At 40.6% G+C, this 5,968-nt stretch overlaps 1 non-coding gene across 1 annotated transcript; it reads left to right on the plus strand.

Moving 5' to 3' along the window:
- Positions 1-5,462: 5,462 nt before the first annotated feature.
- LOC122539763 lies at positions 5,463-5,596 on the plus strand. Its single transcript, XR_006309178.1, has one exon. It is a non-coding gene; the product is annotated as a small nucleolar RNA SNORA44 (small nucleolar RNA).
- Positions 5,597-5,968: the final 372 nt, after the last annotated feature.

Raw genomic sequence — 5,968 nt, forward strand, 5'->3', positions numbered from 1 at the left:
CCCTCACTATGCAGGCGGACCCTCCAAATTGTACCACATTAAGTGCTATTTTCCCACCTGTAAAGAATTCTATGTTGCCTCCAGTGTTTACACCAAGGGCCAATAATTATACGTATTTTGCTCGGAAGTCAAATATTGTCTTGGGAGACATGCCCGCTAACTGGTGTCAGGATACAATTAATGTAACCGGCTGGCAGAACGCTAGCACAATAGTTTGGGCCAGAGCTGATCTTTTTTGGAACTGTGGAGATAGAACACTGCATAATAGTCTACCTCCAGATTGGTCTGGAACCTGTGCAATGGTTAGGTTAGGGGTACCCTTATTCCGTTTGGGAGAACGACAACAGGGAATAAATCTGTATACACGAATTTGTAGGGATTTGTTTGATGTCACATCTGGCTCAACCACTTACATGGATGCAATAGGTGTTCCCCGTGGTGTACCTGATGAATATAAATTGGCAGACCAGATCGCAGCAGGGTTTGAGAATCTCCCAATTACCAGTGTTTTATTCCCAGTTACGCCGAATAAAAACGTTGACCGAATTAATTATGTACATTACAATGTACTTAGGCTAGCCAATAGAACTAGAGACGCGGTGGCGGGACTTTCTGAACAATTGGCAGCAACCTCATTGATGACAGTACAAAACAGAATGGCCTTAGATATGTTGCTCGCAGAAAAGGGGGGAGTGTGCTCTATGTTTGGAGATCAATGTTGTACGTTTATCCCCAACAATACGGCACCTGATGGTTCGGTCACCAGAGCCTTGGAAGGACTAAGAACTTTGTTTGAAGAAATGCATGAACATTCAGGTATTTACAATCCTCGAGGAGGACTGTTCGATTCATGGTTTAGGAAATGGAAAGGATTAATTGCCTCTGTGTTTATGTCCCTCGGAGGTATGATTATTGTGTTAGTGTTGTGCGGATGTTGTTGTATTCCCTGTATTAGATCTTTGTTTAACAGGGTAATTATTACAGCAATTGAAGGGAAGGCTCCCCCGTCTTACCAGATGTCACAGATGGAGACGGAAACCATGGCTTTGGCAAGAGGGGAAGACTATGCATCAGAGAGTGAATATGATGTATAGAACTGGTTGGTTGGTCTCATTTTTATGAGACCAAAAGGGGGAACTTGTAAATATATCCCTTACTTGAAAAACAGAAGGCTGACTGTGACTCTGGATGGATTCAGCACTCAGAACTATGTGGTGACTCTGTGTAACCCAAGCAGGGGGGTGGTCACGTGACATCCCGTTTCGCGCCCTGGAAGAGTGCAAGGCAGTCACGTGACGTCCCGTTTCGCGCCCCGGAAGAGTGCGAGGCGGTCACGTGGCGTCCCGTTTCGCGCCCTGGAAGAGTGCGGGCGGTCACGTGATGTTCCGTTTCGCGCCTTGGATGTGTGTCAGTATTCACCAACTAGAAGGAATTGGTGCAGGATGATCTTGGGGAAGGGAGTGTTGAGGTTCTAAGCCAAGTTGTAATTAAAAAGGAAGAGATGTTGGCTGTCTTAAAAAGTATTAAAATAGATAAATCCCTGAGTCCTGATGGAATCTAACCCAGATTATTGAGGGAGGCAAGAGAACAAATTGCTAGAGCATTGGCAGACACCTTTGTATCCTCTTTGCCCACAGGTCCCAGAGGACTAGAGAATAGCCAATGTTGTCCCTTGTTTAAGAAGGCTAGAAGGGATAAACCAGGAAATTGCAGGTCCGTTAGCCTCACATTGGTGGTAGGGAAATTATTGAAAAAGATTCTCAGGGACAAGATCTATATGCATTTAGAAGCAACCGGACTTATGAGTGAGAGACAGAGTAGTTTGTGCGAGGGTGGTTGTGCCTCACTAACTTGATCGAGTTTTTTGAGGAGGCGATGAAGATGATTGATGATAAAAAGTGATTGATGTTGTCTACATGGAATTCAGTAAAGCCTTTGACAAGGTCCCGCATGGTAGATTGGTACAAAAGGTGAAGTCATATGATATCGGGGTAAGCTAGCAAAATGGATACAGAACTGGCTTAGTCATAGGTGACAAAGGGTAGTGGTGGAAGGATGCTGTTCAGTATGGAGGGCTATGACAAGTGGTGTTCTACAGAGATCAGTGCTGGAATCTCTGCTGTTTGTGATCAGCATAAATGATTTAGAGGAAAACATAGCAGGCATAATTAGTAAGTTTGTGGACGATATAATGATTGGTGCTGTCGCGATTAGTGAGGAGGATTGTCAGAGGATACAGCAGAACATAGATCAGTTCAAGGCTTGGACAAAAAAATTGTGAGATGGAGTTTAATCCAGACAAATGTACGGTGATGCATTTTGAAAGGTCAAGTACAGGTAGAAATTATACTGTGAATGGTAGTATTGATATGTAGAGGGATCTGTGTCTGCAGATCCACAGATCACTAAAGGCAGCAGCTCAGGTAGATAAAGTAGTAAGAAAGACCTATGGCATGCTTGCCTTCATTGCAAGGGGCATTGAGCATAAGGATAGGCAAGTAATGTTAGAGCTTTATAGAACTTTAGGTAGGCCATACTTGCAATATGCATACAGTTCTGGTTACCATACTATCAGAAGGATGTGGTACAGAAAAGATTTACCAGAACGTTGCCTGTATGGGTGATTTTAGCTATGAAGAAAGGTTGGACAGGCTGGGTTTGTTTTCACTGGAATGCATGAGGTTTAGGAGTGACCTAATAGAAGTTTATAAGATTGTGAATGGCATGGATAGAGTGGAAGGTATGAGGCTTTTTTGTAGGGTGGAGAGGTCAATTACTAGGGAACACAGGTTCAAGATGCAAGGGGGATATTTGAAAGAGATGTGTGAGGCACGTTTTTCACACAAAAGATGGTGAGTGCGTGGAAAACACTGCCAAAGGAGGTGGTGGGAGCAGACACAATAGCAGCATTGAAGAAACACCTGGACAAAAACATGAATGAAAAGTGAGTAGAGGGTTACCATCCTGTAGGTGAAGACAGGTTTAGTATGGAAGGGCAAAATGTATTGGTGCAGGCTTGGAGGGCCGAAAGGCCTCTTCATGTGCTGTATTGTTCTTTGTGCCTCCAATCTAATTTTGCTAACCAAATTCTTGTGGGGGATTTTAACAATATCCTTCTGATAATGCTAGTGTAGACCAAGTCCCCTCAATCAATTACTATTAATAATATAATCAAAACCTCCATCAGTTTCATTAAATATGAAGTTACACATTTGTGCTGACTATGCTTATCAGATCATTATTAACAAAATGTCCTTTCACCATATTCTTTGTAATGGATTCTAGCATCTTCTCTATCACTGATGTAAAGATGCACTTTCCCCCATTCTCTCTTCCTCCCTTTCATTTCTCTTACTTTCTAAATAGTGAGGTCACATTTGCTAACTTCCAATCTGCAGGAAGCAATCTAGAATGTATATAGTTGTGGAAATGAATCGCCAATGCATTCATTATCTCTGTTGCTACCATTTCTCTATTGCTATCCCAGGTTTAGAAATCATATCCCAGGGATTATTTAACATGGAAGCCCATTAATTTTGTAGATATATCTTATTAATCACAATAATTTCTTTCAATTCCTCATTCTCCCCCATTCCTTTGATCTCTAACGCTGGGAAATTTATTATATCTTGCTCAATGAAGACATGCACAAAACAATCATTTAGCTTTCCTCCCATTTCTTTTTATGTACCTAGAGAAGTTTCACTGTCTATTTTTATGTATCTTTGCTAGCTTACACCAGTATTCTATTGTCCCTTTCCTAATTATTGGCCCTTATTTGCTGTATTTTAAAATACTTCCAATCCTTGGATTTACTACTGTTTCTGGAAACTTTATAGACCTTACCTATTAAATTTAAAGAATGCTACAATCGCTTTGTTATGTACAGTTCATTGACATTTTTTGGTTTTTAATGTCTTGAATAGTTTCTGTAAATCATGTCATAATTATTTAAAGATTACTCATTGCCTATGTCACATCATGTTTTTGTCTTCCCAATTCACCTCAGTCAAGTTGCTCCTCGTAACTTCTCAATTTTCTGTTGCACATTTAACACCCTGGTTTCAGATTGAACTACTTCACTTTCAAACATAATATAAAATTCTTCTAATTTATGGTTATTCATCCCTAAATGATATTTTACAACCAGATTAAGAGTTAGCTCAAGAACATCACTAACATGCACCAGAAACTCATCCTCCATTGTATTAGTTCTCATTAGGTTCTTCCAGTCTATATGATATGAGTTATACTGGACTGTCCACCCAGGAATTGAAATTTTATTTTCCTGGATATAGCTGTGAAAAGTCTAGGAGCAAATTCATCAAGGTATTAAAAATAATTGTGCATTTTTACCATAGAACCCCTACATTATGGAAACAGGCCCCTCGGCCCAACAATCCACACCGACACTCTGAAGAGTAACCCACCCAGACCCATTTCCCTACCCTATTACTCTACATTTATACCTAACAAATGCACCTAACCTACACATCCCTGAACACTATGGGCAATTTAGCACTGCTAATTCACCTAACCTGCACATATTTGGGTTGTGGGAGGAAACCCACACAGACACAGGAAAACATGCATACTCCACACAGTCACTTGAGGCTGGAATTGAGCCCACGTCTCTGATTCTGTGAGCAGCCGTGCTAACCACTTAGCCACCATGCTGCCTATTGTTTAGACCTCTGTTTATCAATTCATGGAAATATTGGAGAATTTAGTAAAAAGCTCCATCATTGAGCAGTATGCTTGGTTCTGGAGGTCATGTGATATAATTTCTGGGGCATATCCATCCCGAGTTGGCAACTGACAGAAGGTCATATTCCTTCAGTTAGGAAACAATGAATCTTTTGATTTAGTGTCAGCAATATTGCAGGTTATTATAAATTACAAAGCTGCGAATGTGGCCCTCATGATTTTCAAAGGACATCTCTGTCCAAATTGCACCATTAATATTTCCAGAGTCTTATTTCAAATCCCTTAATGTGATAAATCAAATATAAAATGTCAGTCTGAAATAATGAAAGAGTGTAACTTCACTGTGACCTGGCTATGCAAAGGAAACCATTCACCTTTTCACAGTGAGGTAGCTGAAGTGTGGAATTTGATAATTATGGATGGTAAGGCTCATGAAGTACTGCACTTGAAATGCAGCTGTTAATCATCTTTATAGCCAATTGATACTGAAGTTACAGGCACTGTATTATAGAGTTTATCCAGGCTGACGTCCAGTATTATAATTCTCAACTGGTAAGATGAAATAAAACTGACAATAAGAAAGTACTTGGTGAGTAAGAAAGATGAAAAGTCAGCTCACCATAGCCTTGAAATAGCTGGGCAGACAATGGCCTAGTGGTATTATTGTGGAGCAGTTAATCTAGAGATCTAAGTAACACTTAGGAGATCTGGGTTCAAATCCCACTGTGGCAGATTAAAAAAATCAGAATTTAGGGTTGCATGGTAACCAAGAGCTGCAGCTTCACAGTTGGTAGTTGTGGATTCTCCAACATCATGCAAGAAAATTGGAGAGACTTTGACAGTGTTGGTCCTGTGTTTCCTCTGACTGTCACTCAATTCTCCTACATCTTGATGCAGTGGATGTCACTGTTTAGGCATTGCTGAATAAAATAATATTGTTGCATTTATATGTCTTAAGCATTTACTGTTTTAGATCAAGATGTATAACTGAGTAAATTTTGCATTACAAATCAGAGCCCCTGCTGTCCTGTTATAGGGGATGGTGTGTGCATGAAGGTAGATTTGACTGACTTCTTTATGATCTTTCTGTTGGATTCAGTGGCATTTTGGGCATTCTGCATACGCATTTTTTTTGCAGTAAGAAACATTACAAAACTAAGGGTGATACAGTGGCACAACGGTTAGCACTGCTGCTTCACAGCACCAGGGACCTGGGTTTGACTCCACCCTTGGGTGACCGTACAAACCTGACAGATGTTCT

Source organism: Chiloscyllium plagiosum, chromosome 2 (assembly GCF_004010195.1).
Source record: "Chiloscyllium plagiosum isolate BGI_BamShark_2017 chromosome 2, ASM401019v2, whole genome shotgun sequence".
NCBI classification, from domain to species: Eukaryota; Metazoa; Chordata; class Chondrichthyes; order Orectolobiformes; family Hemiscylliidae; genus Chiloscyllium; species Chiloscyllium plagiosum.